Source organism: Tiliqua scincoides, chromosome 2 (genome assembly GCF_035046505.1).
Source record: "Tiliqua scincoides isolate rTilSci1 chromosome 2, rTilSci1.hap2, whole genome shotgun sequence".
NCBI classification, from domain to species: domain Eukaryota; kingdom Metazoa; phylum Chordata; class Lepidosauria; order Squamata; family Scincidae; genus Tiliqua; species Tiliqua scincoides.
In genome coordinates this window covers 218,619,072-218,638,373 of record NC_089822.1, presented here as the reverse complement: position 1 = coordinate 218,638,373, position 19,302 = coordinate 218,619,072, and the positions used below count along the sequence as shown (strand labels likewise).

Genomic DNA, 19,302 nt, shown 5'->3' with positions numbered 1-19,302 from the left:
CACAATGTCCATTCTAGTGTGAACCTAAATATGATGATGCTAATTTTCTGCAATGACTTTTCTAGATTCCAAAGATTTTAAAGACACTTTGGAGTGTGTTTGGTTTTCCATATTACTTTATCTAGCTGCCGGTGCAGCATGGTCAGGTAGACCTGGGCTCAGCATCAAGAAGCTTGGTAGACCTGGCTCCAAAGACTATCGTGACTGTCAGCACCCTCACCCTGCCCTATTTTGCCCTCCCCTTCTACCTACCCCATTGCACCTCCCCCTTTTGGGAAGGGGCCCAAAAGAAACTTTGCACCCCATGATAAAATTTCTCTCAGAAGCCCTGCCCGCTGTAGAGACCCCCAAATTCCTGTTAGCTACTATCCCTTTGCTTCACGTGCTCAATTTTTCAAATGCAGTTGGGCCAATTTTATCCCTTCTCTGTCACTCCTGAATATTTGTTGCTGTCCATAGTCTCTGTTCCTCCCAATAACAGCATTTGAAAACCCAAAATTGAAAATATAGGCTCCATTTCCTAATACTAAATTGCCTGCTCTCTTTCATAGCTTTTTCTCTGATGCTGGGAATGTTTGATGCTGGGGCGCCAATTGAAACAAGCAGGGCCAGCTTTTAGGCGATTGGGGGGATTTCGCCCCGTTGGGCCCCACACATGGGGGGGGCACTGCCCTTCTGCCCACCACTGCTTCCAATTGGCCCCAAATGGGGTCACTTTGGAAGCAGCTTTGCCCACTGCTGCTTCCAAATGGCCTGAAATTGGGTTTCTTTGGAAGCAGCTCCCACCCATTGGTGCTTCCGGTCAGCTGGAAATTGGTGCTGTGGAGGCAGCAGCATGCACGCCTCACTCTTTCCCTGCCCTTAGTCTCTAGTGTCAACCTCTCCCCAGTCTTGATCTGGAGTGGGCTGCTGTGGAGGGGGCAGCAACGGGCAAGAGTCAGGGAGTGCTGCAGACTGGGCACATGCTCCCTTCTCCCTCCGGTTGACCTCCCAGGAACCTATTCTGCACAACCACTAAAGTTACAGGAGCCCTATCCACTTGCACAGAAGTAACAGATTTTTTTTTTCTTAGTCTGGCTCCATTCAAGTGAAGAGCTAAAAAAATTAGTAGAAGGGGCCCTTGGGCCCCGCAGCTCCTAAGGCAGGCCCTGCAAACAAGTGATCTTCATTGGTCAGCATTTGTGTACAAGGTATTAGATAATGGCAGATATTGCACACTCTAGCTGTGATAGAAATCTTATACACTATTACATTTTGAAAAAATAAGCATTTTTCAAACTCCAGTGTAACTCTCTATGTATGTTTATTGGATAATGCCTGCTAATTAAGAACATAAGAGCCCCGCTGGATCAGGCCAAAACAAGATACCTGCATCCTGTTGCCACTCCCTTGCTTTTGGCATTCTGAGGTAGCCTACTTATGCTATTATTCATGTAATGCCTTCACTCAACCTTATGCTCTGCAACCCACAGGGTGGTGTGTAGAGTCTGGTTGAGAACTTGAGTTATGAGTAAGTCTTAGGGCATGACTTGAAGGAACATGATATAGCACCTTTGCAGAGTGGAACTGGATCTGGTAAAAGTGGTGCTTGGATGGAAGACCACTTTGGAATCCCATGCACATCATCTTGAGTGTCATAACGGTAAGAAAGATTTAAATTTAAAAAAAAATTACAAATATATTCTTGTTTGAGATCTCTCACCCCAGTTGGTCTTCAGCCTCTTCTGTCCATATGCAGAAAAAAAATACTAGTCAACCTTACAAGATCATGATAAGCATTAAGTATGAAGAACTCTGAGTCCTTATGAAAATCACAATTAATGTGTAATGTGTTAGCATTGTCCAGCTGCTCTGGCCTTTCTTGCACCCCTGCTGTATCATACCCTCCTTATGGTTATGGTTTGCAACCTTCAGTCTCGAAAGACTATGGTATAAGCCTACAGCACCCAGTATTCCCAGGCGGTCTCCCATCCAAGTACTAACCAGGCCTGACCCTGCTTAGCTTCTGAGATCAGATGAGATCGGGCATGTGCAAGGTAACATTATCTCTCTTTTTCTGTTGCTTCTGAATTACAGAATGCACTTGCACAAAGGTGGTGCTGGAGGCTTGGCAGTCTCTTCCCACAACAGGAGTGTTTCCCCCTGAAATACAGGATGAGCTATATAGCCTGTAGCCAAAAATCTCATTTGAACAACAGTACTTTTTGACGGAGATATTTTTCATCAAATTGGTTGCAGAAACACAAGTAGGACATTACCCACTTGCACAGGTTGGAGGATACTGATGGAATGTACTCTTTGGAAATACTCAGTGGTGCCCACTGCTTAATTGGCACTGACCTCTGGTTTGAGTAGGATTCATATAACTCATTCCCTTAGGCACCTTTGGAAAAGTTTTTGTCCAATAAACAGGGCGGATGTCTGTCTTGTGCAGCTTCGAGAGCTTTGTAAGTCAGATTCAGATAATTAATCCCTTCTGACAGCTGTTCTCAAACGGTGCTCAGTACAAAGATGGTGGTCTGCAGAGACTTGGTGCAACCCTGCTCCACACTCCTTCCTTCCCCCTGCCAATTCTCCTGAAAAGGAAAGCTGAAGTACAGTACACACCTCTTTAATTTCACTTCCTTTTGTCAGCAATGGCCACAGAATGGATGTTGAGCAATAAAGAGAAAATTAGGTGGCCCACACAAGAAAAGCTAATGCGAACTGACTTGAATCCACATGAGAATATTTTTATTAAGATGTCGCCCATAATATATGAATTAATCTAAACAAACTCTATTGCACCAGAATCTGCAATATAAATATTGAGGTCATATATTTTCCCTTTGCCTCATGCAGTATATTAAACAAAATGGGTACAATAAATTGAAATTTATCATTGAGAATGTGTGGCTTTCTGGAATGGCCTAGAAACATTGTTAATAGACTTGCGGTATAAGGTGAAGAATGTAATGCATTCAACTTTGAACAACTTGTAGCAAAATGTTTTTGGTTTATGTGTTCTGCAGGTTGAGTATGTCCTTTGTACAAAGCAGCAAGAGTAGAAGAATGAAGGACTGGCATGAAGATCAAAGTAAACAACTTTGTGAGAAGATGGGATGAAATGACTTAGGAGGATGGCTACTCTCAGTACAGCTTCAAGATGTGGAAACATTGATATCTATTCCAGAGGAACAAAAAGGTTTTAAATACTTCAGTCACTGGCCAGCATTTAGACAAACAAGTAAGCAGAATAATTTACTGTAAGTTTGCCTTAAAGTTCTGCCTCATAAGGGTCTGCAATTTGTTAAGAGGATGTTACTATTCCTTAATGGTCATAGATGTTAGCTTATGGGAGTGACAGTCCAATCCAACATTAATCACCGAATGGTGCAAGCACAGGCCACTCTGCATCCTGCTGGGGATTTTTGGGTGCTGGAGGTCTTCTTGGGTAAGGAGATGTTTGTATTGATCCATCCAGATGGATTGGGCCCAGGAAAGGAGTTTGGATAAGCTGCTGCCAATCCCAACCTCCTCCTGGGGCTGCTTGTTGGAAAGAAGTATATTAATATTAATAATAATAATAATGGGAAAGGTATCCATTAAATGCAGAAAATTCATTAAACCTGAATGCATTGAAATCAGCAGAGGTATCAGTATCTTGCAGCACTGGTGCCAATGCTTTCATATTAGGTTTGCCTTGGGATGCCTGAAATTATAAGAAAGATAATATATGCATATAGTTCTGAGCAAACATGCAAAAATGCCTTCCTACCTTTTTTCTTCTTGTTTTTTTATGTACCTGTGCATTTCTTTCTTAGAATCTGGAAACAATATTTATGCAATAACAAAAGCAGTTCTCAATAAAGAGATATTTAAAACAGAGAAGAAATGTACTCAGTCCAGTACGACTTTAAAAAAAAGAAAAAGAAATGTACCAACTCCAGAACCACTTATGTAAGCCTTTCTCAAAACAGATACACAAGACATTAGACTGTACATTTTATTTTTCTCTGATTTACTACATAGGTGTGACTGCCAAAACCACAACTATAAACAAAATACACCAAAGTGATCCAAACTGCTGACACAACCTTCCTTCCTTCTCTGTACATGAGCACTAGGAGCGGAGCTCTGGCAAAATCCTGACATACCTGGGAAGTGGGATATAACATGGTCCAGCGGTGCTGTAACTATTGCCAATGCTGTCTGTTCCTGGACATAACTTGTCATGCAAACTACTCTGCTGACAAAAGCAATCAGCTGTTAAGCAACAAAGACCATAATGTGCAGCAACGAGTGAAAGGATTTCTGGAATCTAACATCTTGCTTTGCTTGTTTGGTATCTGTCACAGTGAAAAGATCAGAAGAGCCAAAATCAGTGGATTTAACAGTCCGATCCTATCCCCCATCATAGATAATGCTGAAAAAGTGTGTGCTGCATCCAGTGGTGGGAGGGGGAACAAGAAGGCCAACAATAGCTATGTAACATATGTTTATTTACCTCTGGATAGGCTTCTTAATGGCCTATGGCAGTGATTCTCAAACTGGGGCATCATGACGCCCCAGCCAGAGAGCCCTGGCCTCTGTACCCTTAGAGGCTGGGGAGGAGGGAGGCTGCAATGCAATCGACAGAATCGCATAGCTGTCAAGGGGCAGAGGGGCTTGCTTGTACTTACCAGAGACTGGAGCAGGTTCCCGAGCATGCAGGGAGTCCTGTGCCAGCCTCCGCAGGGCCCCCATAAGAACATAAGAAGAGCCCCACTGGATCAGGCCAAAGGCCCATCTGGTCCAGATTCCTGTATCACACAGTGGCCCACCAAATGCCTGAGGGAGCACACAAGACAACAGACACAACCTGTGTCCCAGTGCCCTCTCTTGCATCTGGCAATCAGAAGTAACCAAGAGCTTGCACATATCTACTATGACTTGTAACCTGTAATGAACTTTTCCTCCAGAAATTTTCCAATCCCCTCTTAAAAGCATCTAGGCAAAATGCCATCACTACATCCTGTGGCAGAGTTCCACAAACTAATTACACGCTGGGTAAAGAAATATTTTCTTCTGTCTTTCCTAACTCTCCCAACACTCACATTTCATGGATGTCCCCTGATTCTGGTGTTATGTGAGAGGGAAAAGAGCATCTCTCTATCCACTCTGTTCATCCCCTGCATGATTTTGTATGTCTCAATCCTGTCCCCCCTCAGGTGCCTCTTTTCTAAACTGAAGAGGCCCAAACGCTGTAGCCTTTCCTCATAGGCAAGGTGCCCTAGCCCAGTAATCATTTTGGTCGCTCTCTTTTGCACCTTTTCCATTTCCACTATGTCTTTTTTGAGATGCAGCGACCAGAACTGGACACAATACTCCAGGTGTGGCCTTACCATCGAAGCCTTACAACAGCATTACAATATTAGCTGTATTATTCTCAATGCCATTCCTAATGATCCCAAGCATGGAATTAACCCTCTTCACTGCCACCACACGTTGGGTTGACACTTTCATCAAGCTGTTCACAAGGATCCCAAGCTCTCTCTCCTGATCTGTCTCAGACAGCTGTCAACCCATTAGCCTATATGTAAAGTTTTGATTCTTTGCAGGAGGTCTGGTCTAGAGGGTAGAGCTTCCATTTGCCTGAAGATAACATCCGAAGGTTGCCAGTTCGAGGCTACCAGCACCTTGAACAGCGAGACCTTGAAGCAGCTGACAAGCCTAGCCGAATTATGCTGAGTTATTCCACCTGCTCTTTGGCCGCTGTCAGCCTGTGTGGGAGGAAAATGGAGGCCAGAATGTGATACCAGATCATAAAAGATCCATCTGAAATGTTGTGGTTCTTGAAAGTCAGAACCTTCTTCAATTGTAAAAATCCCTATTGGGATTTAGTATAGCCTGCCTATGTAAACCGCCTTGAATTAAAGTCTGAGGAGAAATCTGACAACCAAGAAAGGCAGTATATGAATACCTGTATTATTTTTATTATTATTATTTGCCCCAATGTGCATGACTTTACACTTACTTACATAGAAATGCATCTGCCATTTTGTTGCCCAGTCTCCCAGTTTGGAGAGATCCTTCTGGAGCTCTTCACAATCTATTCTGGTCTTCGCCATTCAGAAAAGTTTGGTGTCATCTGCAAACTTAGCCACCTCACTGCTCAACCCTGCCTCCAGGTCATTTATGAAGAGGTTGAAAAGCACCGGTCCCAGGACAGATCCTTGGGGCACTCCATTTTCCACCTCTCTCCATTGTGAAAATTGCCCATTGACACCCACTCTCTGCTTCCTGGGCCTCAACTAGTTCCTAATCCAGGAGAGGATCTGCCCTCTAATTCCCTGACTGTGGAGTTTTCTCAGCAGCCCCGAAGAGTGCAAACTGTGAAAATAATGATTGCGACCCATTTCTGTTTTGCAACCGAAAACCGGAAGTGGGTCGTGATAGTTATTTTCACAGTTTGCATGCTTTGGGGGGCCCTGCTGAGACTGGCGTAGGGCTCCCCACACCCATGGGAGACTGCTCCAGCCTCTTGTAAGTAGAAGCAAGCCCCTGTGCCCATCGATAGTGACGCGATTCTGGTGATTGCGTCACTGCCTGCCCCCTCACAAGAACTTACAGTGGGGCTCAAACTCCCTGAGAACCACTGCTTTATGGCTTTCCTTGGACCCATATGATGTGTGGTTTGTGGATATGTGTGATGTTTCACAAACTATGTAGCTGGCATAAGTCGGAGGAGAGAAAGGCGGCAGGGCAGATTTAAAAATCAGGAATAGGGTCCCAGCACAAATCCCTGTTACCAAAAGCCACCCCTCCAAGCACTTCCTTCCCCCAGTCTTCCTCATCCCAAAATATTCACTTTCTATCCCTACCAGCTCATGACATGCCCCCAGTTTACTGGGGACTGTGCAGCCCAGGCTCTGTGGCAGTGGCTGCAGTGGTGTCCATTTTGCAGTGGTATCCTCAAATGGCCCAGCAACTGTGCAATATTTGCACGATTGCTGGGCCTTTAACAGTGTATTGGGAGATAGGCTGTTATAAAAGGCCCATAGGATTGGACCGTACGTCGCCTAGACGGGAATAACCTGGGAGCAAATTCCATTAAACTCAGTTGGTCTTACTTCTGAATAGATATGCATGAGATTGCACTGTTAGCCTACAATCATAAAAATATTTACTTGAAAGTCAGCCTCACTCAACACAGTATAACTAATTTGCAAGAATTACCAGCTATTACTTGATTCTTGCCCTGATGAGACTTCACACTTTGATCATTTGATCAGTCGTATCCCCAGGGAAATTATACAAAAGAGTATAGAACAATGTTGACAAACTGATATGCACACCTTCCAGACTATGGGACTTAGGGTAGCTCTTTCTTTATCTCCTCCTGGGTATTAAATACAATTCCATTCCACTGTAATTCAAGGATGCTGAGTGGGGGAATCAGATGATCATGGTAGCTTTAGGGAACAGGAGAGAAAACGCTTGTAATTTTTATTTGGGTGCATGTGTGTGTGATTTACATCTGTTTGGTGGTGGAGAGAAAAACAGATGATTTTTCTTTCTTTCACCTTTCTAGATGGTGGCAGTAGCAGTACTGGAAATGTTAGACCTCTTCCCAAATGCCAGCTCCATCAGGCCACCATTTTCCCCCTGGAATGCCCTGGGAATGTTGCTAGATCATGAAATGATGTCAACGGAGGCTACTTCCAGGGGAAAAAAGGTGGATGACTGTACCAGACCACTGAGAAGAGGCATTCATCACAGAGGTGCAGCATAATGTTGCTTTCTTGTACAGAAAAAAGACACCTGATGCTATCACTGACCAGCAGTAAGTCACCTTCACAAAATTTTAACAGGTTTGGTCTCCCACTTCTGAAAATGCCTAATCCCCCTCTCCCATTTTCATTGCCATGGAATGTAGCCTATTTGTATCAGCACTAGTCATTTAATATATTATGGGTGGTTGGCAACCTTCAGTCTCGAAAGACTATGGTACAAGCCTACAGCACCTGATATTCCCAGGCGGTCTCCCATCCAAGTACTAACCAGGCCTGACCCTGCTTAGCTTCGGAGATCAGACGAGATCGGGCATGTGCAGGGTAACAGTTGTGTCCCTATGAAAAACAGTGCCTGTTGGGGGGCTGAGAAAATCTTCAGAATCTGTCACACACCCTCCTCCCAAAAAATGGCTGAAATGGGCTCTCTGTTTTCACAGAGAGGAGACACAGTGTGGAGAAAATGGCTGGGAAATTTTGGAACACCAAATCTGAATCAATGCTTGTGGACAAATAAAAAGGTGGTTGGTGCATGCAATCACTGAGCATCTGTCAAACCTCTTGTATTGCCTATAAGGACTTTCATGTAGTCTAGACTCTTTCCATTTTGGCCCGAGAGGAACATTTGTGCTGCAATTAAATTGCAAGCTGTAATTTAGCATTTATTAATTTGATAATTTATAGTTAAATTGTGATTAAAATCCCAATCTTTCGATCTAAAGGCACGATTTATTGCCTGATAAATGTTTCTTGTTAGACTACCTGCAGACAGTTTGTTGGGTTTTGTTTTACCTTAGGAACCTTTCTAGGGTGGCTGATCCTGCAGAAAAGTCTGCTTTGGCAATATATGCACATGGGGAATTCCCACAGAACAGGAATGGGGAAAGGAGCAATGTTGGTATCTAACAGTTTATACAGGGGTGTTCTTAGCATTTTAGGTTTCTAAAAGTCCGGTCCTCATGATCTGCTGTTATAAGTGACCCAATGATGGTGCAAATTCTGTGTTGCTATAGCAAGTGATAAATCTGCCAGTGGAAATGGCCAGAAAATCTGTGTGCAGCAGCTATGGAGCTGGCATAGGTTCCAGGAGAACCATAGGACATCAGGGGATACAGCATGTACCCCCATGGCATGACTGCACTGGTGCCATTTGGAGGGGATAGGATTGGGGCATAAGAGTCACTAAACATTTTGCTCTTGCTAACTAGATTTATGTTAGTTGGCAACCTTCAGTCTCGAAAGACTATGGTATCGCGCTCTGAAAGGTGGTTCTGGAACAGCGTCTAGTGTGGCTGAAAAGGCCGATTCGGGAGTGACAATCCCTTCCACACTGGGAGCAAGTGCAGTCTGTCCCTGGTCTGTCTCCCTGGCTATGGGCCTTCCTTCTTTGCCTCTTAGCCTCAGACTGTTGGCCAAGTGTCTCTTCAAACTGGGAAAGGCCATGTTGCACAGCCTGCCTCCAAGAGGGCCGCTCAGAGGCCAGGGTTTCCCACTTGTTGAGGTCCACTCCTAAGGCCTTCAGATCCCTCTTGCAGATGTCCTTGTATCGCAGCTGTGGTCTACCTGTAGGGCGCTTTCCTTGCACGAGTTCTCCATAGAGGAGATCCTTTGGGATCCGGCCATCATCCATTCTCACGACATGACCGAGCCAACGCAGGCGTCTCTGTTTCAGTAGTGCATACATGCTAGGGATTCCAGCACGTTCCAGGACTGTGTTGCTTGAAACTTTGTCCTGCCAGGTGATGCCGAGAATACGTTGGAGGCAGCGCATGTGGAAAGCATTCAGTTTCCTCTCCTGTTGTGAGTGAAGAGTCCATGACTCGCTGCAGTACAGAAGTGTACTCAGGACGCAAGCTCTGTAGACCTGGATCTTGGTATGTTCCGTCAGCTTCTTGTTGGACCAGACTCTCTTTGTGAGTCTGGAAAACGTGGTAGCTGCTTTACCGATGCATTTGTTTAGCTCGGTATCGAGAGAAAGAGTGTCGGAGATCGTTGAGCCAAGGTACACAAAGTCATGGACAACCTCCAGTTCATGTGCAGAGATTGTAATGCAGGGAGGTAAGTCCACATCCTGAACCATGACCTGTGTTTTCTTCAGGCTGATTGTCAGTCCAAAATCTTGGCAGGCCTTGCTAAAACGATCCATGAGCTGCTGGAGATCTTTGGCAGAGTGGGTAGTGATAGCTTTATGACATATTGGATATGTCAGGTGATAGATTTATGACATATTGGAAAAAGAATGTACCACCATCATGGGTGGTAATAATACACATAGCTATTTAATTGTATGAACACATCTTTGGAAGCCACAATTGTCTGTGGTTTCCAGCATGTGCGCAGCATATGCACATTCTGTGAAACAGAAGTGTATCTGATTGTCAGTCGTGGTCACCTGCATGCACTTTCCATGCATTTTCTTACATAGACATGATTTCCTTGTAAAAAAAAATTGCAATATCTAACATGGTCTTGTTTATGAAGAACAACAGAATTCTAACACATTTATCAAAGGCCTAACATATTTATCAAAGCGTAAGTTTTTGTGGACTACAAATTATTCATATTATGAATCATAGAGTTGGAAGGGGTCTTATACATCATCTAATCCAACCACCTGCTCAACACAGGATATTCAAAACTATATCCACAGGATATCCAAATCCCCAGTAGATGGTTGTCCAATCTCTGTAGTTAGGGAGTAAGGTAACTGGGGCCATTGCCAGATTGTTAAGAAATTTCTCCTAACATTCCACCAAAATCTGCTCAAAATCTGTAACCCTAAACCCATGTAAGCAAGTTCTGCCTTCTGGGACAGCAGGATACAGGGACTTGCTCTCTTCTGTGTGATACCCCTTCAGGTATTTGAAGAGTGCTATCCTCTTTCAGTCTTCCCTTCTGTGTGACACCCACAGTTTGGGAAACACTGATATATAACATCTTGGCCAGTGTACATGTTTAATGCTTTGTTTCTGCACAATCCACATACCTTACACTCTAAATGTTCACTCACCATTATTTGCAAGCGGTGAAGGGTGGTGTACTGTGTCCATTGCTAATTTTAAAATCTCACAGAAGCCATGTTAAAGTCATGGGGAAATGCTCAAAATTATCTCACAGGAGAAAACAAGGCGCAAGGTTAGCTTTGTATTTGATATTTTCCCATCCTGTAAATCAAATGCATTGCCAAAGAAATAACAGGTGGACGCCACATTTGCAGGTTAAATGTGGTTGTGAGTGGCAGGATGATAGTTGTGTGTTTAATATATATGATCTAATGTGCAATTGTGAGAATTAAATTCAGAAGCTTCTGCTCTTTGCCATGGAGGAGTGGAGAGTAATTTTGTAGGAAGTAGTTTCCTTTATTATTTGCTAATATACAATGCCCCCTCACCCAATTATTGGTTACAATTTAGAGGTAGCATGACAAAAATGTTTAAATGTCCTTTGCTGGGCTGAAAGTAGTAAACCACTCAAATGGTTTATGAATAGGCTGGGAAGCCATTTAAAGCTGAGGAAATCTCAAAGCCCCTGAAGGGATGGGATGCATCCCAGATGAAGAAAGTGAAGTACGGTACTTCTGGATTTGGGCGCACTTTTGTGGCCAACAGAAACATGCTGGGGCAGATTGAATGGTTTGTATGAAACCATGAAATGCCTTAGATGTCTTTCACAGATTCCTGACTGTATCTATTTCACAAGAAAATGAAAAGACAAAGTGGAGAGTTCACACTGCAAAAGAGAACTACATGGTAACCACAATGATCATAAAAATGTAAGGTTAATTATTAGCAACCTACTCTTCATATTGATGACTCCACAATACATCCAGAGCCTAGATGGAAGACCAGTCCTGTTGGAGAGGTTCTACTGCAAGCTTATGGTCATTTTCTGGTCCATCATTATTAGAAGTTGATTTTGAGGTTAGAAGGCAGTACCAGAGACAGGACCTTTTTGATCACAATGCCCTATTCATGGAATTCTTTTCTTATAGGGTTGTGGCACACCCCTTCTCTTGTGACATTTAAATGTCATCTAAATACATTTTTATTCCAGAAGACTCTTTTCAGCTTGTTTTATCAGGTGTGTATCATCACTGCTAATTTTAATAGGTCTCTTCTATTTTTTGATTATATTTATTTTTTTTTTACTGCCTGAGGCTGGAGTTATACTTTGGAAAGGTGGGATACTAATTTCTTAAATAAGCAAAATAAAATAAACACTTGAGAGAGCAGATGTCTTGGGCTTTTCAGGGTTTGTATTTACTTATGGCAAATATTTTGCTGCTGTAAACTTATGCCACTGGGGGAAGTTGGATCTAGTCCTGAGAGATGGTAGCTTTCCTGCATCTCCCCATGGCATCTTAAATAATAATAATAATAATAATAATAATAATAATAATAATAATAATAATAATAATAATAATAATACAGGTATTTCTATACTGCCTTTCTTGGTCCTCAGATTTCTCCTTGGACTTTATTCAAGGCGGTTTACATAGGCAGGCTAATTAAATCCCCATAGGGATTTTTACAAATCCCCATAGGAATTTTTACAATTTGAAAGAAGGTTCTATCTTTCAAGAAACCACAACATTCAGATGTTTCTTTCTGAACTGGTTGCAACATTCTGGCCTCCATCCTCCCACGCTCAGAGCAGATGGAATAACTTGGCTCAGCCTGCCAGCTGCTTCAAGGTCGCACGGTGCCAGTGGCCTCGATCTGGCGACCTGCGGATGTTATCTTCAGGTAAATGGAGGCTCAACCCTCTAGACCAGACCTCCTGCCCTTAAACACCTTAAACACTGTTAATTTCTTCTCCCCATACTGGTGGTCCCCAAACTGTGCACTTCACTGCCCAAGGGTGCCATGGTGAATTCACAGGAAATCCCTGGCGGGCTCTCCTTATTGTCTGTCCTGAGTGCCACCATCTTGAATTGCATGAGAATTGCACAAGATCACACAACAGCATGAGATTGCATAAAATCTTGTGCAATTGAAGATAGCGGTGTCTGGGAGAGCTGGGTGATTGCACTGCCATGAAAAGGTGCCATGACTGCAGAGCACTTTAACCATGGTAGGTTTGGGAACTGCTGCCTTATACCGTCATAGTTATGATGACAAAGAAGTTGAAGTACCAGTGGTGTCATGCTAAGATGTCATAGTTTCATTACGGTCTCACAAATTCAACTTACATTAGCGTAGTGCAGTGGTACTCAAACTTTTCCGGCCAGTGGCTCCCTTGACCCCCCCCGTGGCTGTTGGCCATGACTCCCCATCATGTTCCTGAGGGTTGGAAGTGACACCATTAAACAGGAAGTAGCCAGAAATATTGATTATATTATATTAATTAATTAATCATTAATTAAATGCAGATCTTAAAAATATATTATTAATACACAGCAATATACACGCTTCATAAATGATCAGCTGCTGATCACTGTTGGAGACAGGATGCTGGAGTAGGTAGATTTTGTCTGGTCCAGGAGGACTCATTTTTTAAACTTTGTAAGCATACCAATAGAATTGTTTTATCAAATGAACTTTGTGAACAACCAGTCTGACCAACATTACACACACACACACACTCCTGCGGACCCCAATCCAACTAGTCATTTCTCCCATTCTCCTTGGATAGGATTGAACCCTTTATTAATTTAATAAAATTAAATTTTTCCAGCAGCTGGTGGGGAAAACAAAAATAGACCATGAAAATGTATCAGAGCTGATAAGGGTTTGGTTAGGAAGCTGATTTGTCTCCTACACTAGGAGATGCACAGCTCAATCCTATGCATGTCTACTCAGAAGTAAGTCCCATTAGAGTCAATGGGGCTTACTCCCAGGAAAGTGTGGATAGGATTGGGCTGGCAATCACTTCATCAATGGCTGATAAGTATTCCCTTCCAGTAGCAAGATTCATCACTTTAAAAATACAGCCTCTCCTCTTCTGTCAAACAACAAGATTAATAAATCACTTTAAAATCAGTACCCATTTTCTGCTCCTGGCCAAGTAAAGTGTGTGCTTCTCTCTCCCCCCCCCCCCACCAACTGCATGGAAGCAACTTTAAGACCCCTGGTGACTGGTAAAATAGGAAGCGTTTTATTTGGGGAGGGGAGGAAAGCAGGAAGGTTTGGAGATGGAAAGGGGGGAGTGGAAGAGGGAGGGGGTTGAAAAGAGAGATTTCACTTTGATGAGAAGTGATTCCAGGCTGGGAACTAGGAACCAACCAGACAAGGATCAAGGAGGGTTTCTTTCTGACAGTCAGCAAGGACAAGGACTGCAAAATGAGCATGCTTGGTACTTGCCAGCTGGGGGTTGGAGTTGAAGAGCTTTGGAAACAACATGCAGCGAACACAGAAGGCGGCAGCCTCGGAGTGGAGGGAGAAGATGGTGGGGCGGCAGCAGCCACTCTTGCAGTCACTCTCGGAGGGAGTAGCTGAGCAACTCCCGTTTCTTCTGCTTTAAAAAAAGTGCAGAAGATGGGCTTGTATTCTGCCCAGGGGTGTGACTGTATCACTTCGAGAGGACATCCCGCGCCTCCCCTTTGAGTTCCTTGTGCCACCCTAAGGAGCACAAACCTCACGGTTTGAATAACACTGGCGTAGGGGATTCTGTGGCAATGCATTCTTCATCCAGCTGGCAAAACTCAAGGAAAGAATTGCTCTGTTCTTTGTGCAGCGAACATCTTCATTCTTCTGGATTTGTCATCCTTCAGATAAACATGTGCCCATCATTTTTCTGCATTCTAAATTATAGTAGTTTAAATGAAAACCCTGATAAACTGACATAACTTTCAGACCTATCAAAGCTTCTTAATCCTTCCAGTTTTCTGAATTCCAATTAGCTGTTTCTTCAATAAATGGAACAGTATGTTACATTGGTCCATGTCTTAGACAAAAATTGGGCAAGATTTGAACAGGATATCCTGGACCAATAATAATAAACTTTATTTATATGCCGCCCTTCTCCCTAAAGGGACCCAATGTAACCTACTGTTCAATTCATTGAAGAAATAGCTAATTGAAATTCAGAAAACTGCATCAAGAAGCTAATTCTAGAGGAATAAACAGGGCTTATCCTCTTCATTCAATATCAACAGTTGAGAGTACATGGAGAATTATTCTTATGTTCAGTCTTTGCCATTGGAACAAGCTTGAGTCTTAGAATTTTGTGGAAGTGTAGTCAGTCTTTGAATAATATACAGGCCTATACAAAAAAAAATCAAGGGGATTGTTCAGCGTCTGGTGGGTTGCAATAAACTTGGTGGATCACAAGCTCTGCTAACTGTATTCATGGAAGCATTTTATTGGCAGAAGGCTGAGCCATGATTTTAATGACAAATTTTTTCAAAAATCAATTTTAGTATATTTTTAGTAAAGTATTTTGTAATCATTTGTTGTTTTTTAATCTGGTACTAGCAGCAGCCGTTAGGATGGCTGAAAAATGATGCGTTAGCAACTCAGAGTTGCAGCGTGGATGAATAATGGCATTGTATATATTTTCATGCCATCCAATTTATGCTTGGCTTCAAAAAACGCAGAGATGAAAGTTCATGGTATGCATCACTAAATCGTAAATGTCAAGAGGAGAACATGATCTGGAGATATGCGAACTTTGGGAAGATGGTGGGCAAATTTACATAGTTTAGGTATGACCCACAGCATGACACTTTGGGGTCATAATGGCATTGCTAGCTAATGCACCCAAAGACGAAGAGGGAAATATTTCAACATCCTGAACCAGTTAACTTTTTTTTATATTCTCTGACAATATGACAGCATCGATCAACTCAAATAAGCAACTTCTGGCATCACACGCACTTATTCAGAACATGTGGTGGTGAGTCAAAACCAAGCAACAAAAGCGTTTATTTTCCTACAAGGGCTGAGGGCTTCATAAAATGTTACTCACATATTTGTGGCATCCCTACATGTTATTCTCACATGCTGCAGAGAAGTTCACATCTTTAATAATGGTGCAATTGAGCTGGCCCCCAGGATTCCTGATTCAGCGCTTACTTCAAGCACATCATTCAGAACCCTTGAGGATGATGAGAAATTTGCTTAGGCATTGCGATTCAGATAATGTACACACAGTTCGTTGTGACAGATGTCATCTCCAAGGGGCAGATGCAGTACAAATCTGCTTATTTTTATTAATTTGGTGGAATCACCTATTTGAACTCGCTTGTGGCCTCATTTCACTCAACTGTTCATGAATATTGTGGTCATCCTGAACTCATGAAAAATAAATACACCTTTGCATGCTGTACTGAAGCATAGTCAGGCGGGACTGGTGAGTATTTCTCTTTGAATGCATAAACAAAAATCCCACATGAGTCGCATTACTCTTAGCCATGTCTATCACCAAATGCTATGAAGTTGAAAAGAGGATTCCACTGAGAGGTGAATGTACAACATTAAGGATTTCAAGAAAAGAGACATTTCCAGAAGTATAAAGATTTAATTTGCCTTAACAAAGCCTCTTTCTGGAAATGTAAAAATAAAAAATAAAAAAAAATTCAGCATTTTTCATGTAAAAGATAACTACAGGTTGAGAGGAATTGAGATAAATGGCAGAGGAGGAGGGCTGAAATGTGAGAAACTGCACAGCAAAAGCGTTTAAATAATTTTTGAATCCAAGCCTTTCTGGATGATTTCTGCACACCTGCTGCCAGTGCCCACTTTCAGACATTCCACCACTTATCATTTCATCTGACTTCTCTTCCATGTGAAGGGACAGGCCCTGCACCTGCTTCGCACACCAAACTCTGAATCAAGTCAATTATCAGGACGTCATTCGTAGAGATGCAGGGTCTACAGTGCATCTGAGCTTAGAACAGTTAAAGTGGATTGGTTCAACTGTTTGTTTTAAATTTAAAGGATTGTATGGTTCTTCAGCTTAAAACATCCTCTTTCTTCCTACCTTTTCTTCTCACATCTTTTTAGGACCACTTCAAATGTATCCCCCCCCCCCTTATACCCCTTCTTATACCAGGGGTAGGTAGAAGGTAAATCAGAATCTTTTGGCAGATCTCTGGGTGATTTGGAGTAGATCTGCAAGCGTTTCTGACTCCCAATAAAAGCAACACTTGCATACATTACTAGCAAAAAAAAAAAAAGTCCACTATGATCGGCTTCTGCTAATCTCTTATTTCTCAGCCTCAGTATTCTTCATCTGCAAAACAGAAAACTCTTTTTGGCCCAGTCTTTGTGCTGCCCACTGCTGTCTAATTTTTGGTGTTGTGTTAGAATCCTTGATCTGTAGTAACTCAGATGTAACAACTTATTCTTGCATATGCAGGTTATCCCTCTGTATGGCTAATAGGGTGCAGTTGGTAATTGGCTTCTTCCTTTGACAAGCTATTTGCATCTGGCTCTGCCTCCAGCTCCTATTTTGCACCCAGCTGCAGCTGGTGGATTTCAGGGTTCTGGTAAACAAGCAAAGGAAGTCTGTGCCCTTTTGGCATACACAGAGAGAACTTCCAATGCTACAGCTTCCAAACATGGCAAAGGATACACTCTTTGAATGTGCTTTTCACCAGATATTGTGATCCTAAAAAGCTAGCTGCATTTTCAAGTTACTTCTATCCACTTGTACTCCAAATACCTGATACCAGTGTGCATATCATTTCCAGGTAGTCAACTTACATCAAGTCAACTTTCAGGGTCAAACCTGCTTAACTTCAGAAATGGAATTGAATCTTTGAGGCTATTTATCATTCCTGCACTTCTGATTTAATGATCAGCAACAGAAAGAGTATGCTGCCCTGTAGACTCATCCAGCTGCTCTAAAATAAAAATATTCTTTACATTTGGGTAGCTATCCATACCAATGCTGCACCAAACTTTAAGGAGGTTCAATTTTGCTGTGAATGCTGCTGTTTCTGGGGTTCGCAACTCTTTCATGCTCTTTCCCTGGGCCCAAAGCAATACCTCCCCTCAAAGTAGGGGGATCTACAAAAAATCATGTGAATTCACAAATTTTCATTCTTTTTTGCCTTTCCCAAAGGATTTTTCCATACCTTCCTCCAAACTTTCTGTGAATTATTGTGTGGCACCATTAGTGCAATACTGTCAGACAACAATAGGGCTGAATGATCGCTTCCTTCTTACCTTAAAAAAGAGGGGGATGCAATTCAACCCTAAGAAAATATATATATAAGAAAATATATATATAAGAATAAATATATAAAACGTGATCTCTGTTTTAATACCACAGCATGATTTAACATGAACCTCTTCCTAATTATGACTTTTATGACTTTTGGCGATGGAATTCCTTTACCACCTAAGTTGAAGAGGAGCCCCAGCATTGCCACCTTTAGGGCATAGCGCAAATATATTTTTCTAAGTATGTTCCCTCCCTGCTAAGTTGTGCAATGGCCTGGGCTGCAAACATTTGGAAATCAACCAGCTAAAGAGGAAGATTCCTCTATGATAACTGGCTTTTAATCAGTAGGGAGTGGATGGAGGGATTACTTCTATTCCTTGGGAGAGCTGGTGTTTTTTCTAACATATGTAATGGTGTCTAAAAATGACAGGGATATGCAGAGCTTCCATGTGTCTATGAAACTTTCTGGTTAGTGAGCAAAAGACCTTTTCCCTTCCTTTCCTTTCCAACATGTTTTCTTATGGCAGTGGTTCCCAAAATTTGAGCCGTGGCTCCCCAGGAAGCCGTGGAAATCAGCCAAGGGGGCCAAGAAATCCTTATGAAAATCCATCACCCAGCCCTAAATGAGAAGCCACAGCCAATGGCCCAGAACGTCAAGGGAGCCACCAGTTGAAAAAGTTTGGGAACCGCTGACTTATGGCAAATTCCCTGTGTGAGCCGCACTCATGAGTATTTTCTCCATTTGTTTCACCCAGGCATGCTCTTCTTCCTCAGTTTCTTAGGGTGCAATCCTAACCCCTTATGTCAGTGCTTTCCAGCACTGACATAAGGGCAATGCAGCTCTGAGGTAAGGAAACAATCATTTCCTTACTTTGAGGAGGCCGCCATGAGTGACACCCAACTGCAGGATGCAGCACATGTCCCATTGGTACCGCTATGCTAGTGCTGGAAAGCACTGACATAAGGGGTTAGGATTGCACCCTCAGATTGTAACCACTTGGGTGTTTAGTAGAGTATGTATGTATGTATCAGGGATACGCTTCGGTCAATAAGTTCAAGTTGTGAGTCAACTTGGAAGTCAGCAACCCTTAACTCAGCTCGTCTCACAAGTCATAGCATGTGCACAGTGCAACTCTATTTGCAAAAAATTGCAAATCTTTTGCATATGAGTGTGAGTCATTTCGAGAAACGAGTCGCAAGTCCTTGAGCAATCATACACAGTAAAAAGGAAGGTGGTGATGGGGTATGTAAGTAAGCAAGGACACACACACTAAAGAGAATTGAGACTTAAGTCACTTTGAGTCCCAACTCCTTTTTCAAGTCACTGGCCTCAAGTCGAGGTGAGTGACAAACATGACTCGAGTCAACATGAGTCATCAAAAACTTGAGTCAAGTCAAAATGAGTTGTGTGTGCTTGTGTGTAGTTTTCAGATGATCTACT

At 42.6% G+C, this 19,302-nt stretch overlaps 1 pseudogene; it reads right to left on the bottom strand.

Moving 5' to 3' along the window:
• Positions 1–7,973: 7,973 nt before the first annotated feature.
• On the bottom strand, positions 7,974–8,090 carry LOC136642715 (5S ribosomal RNA; annotated as a pseudogene).
• Positions 8,091–19,302: the final 11,212 nt, after the last annotated feature.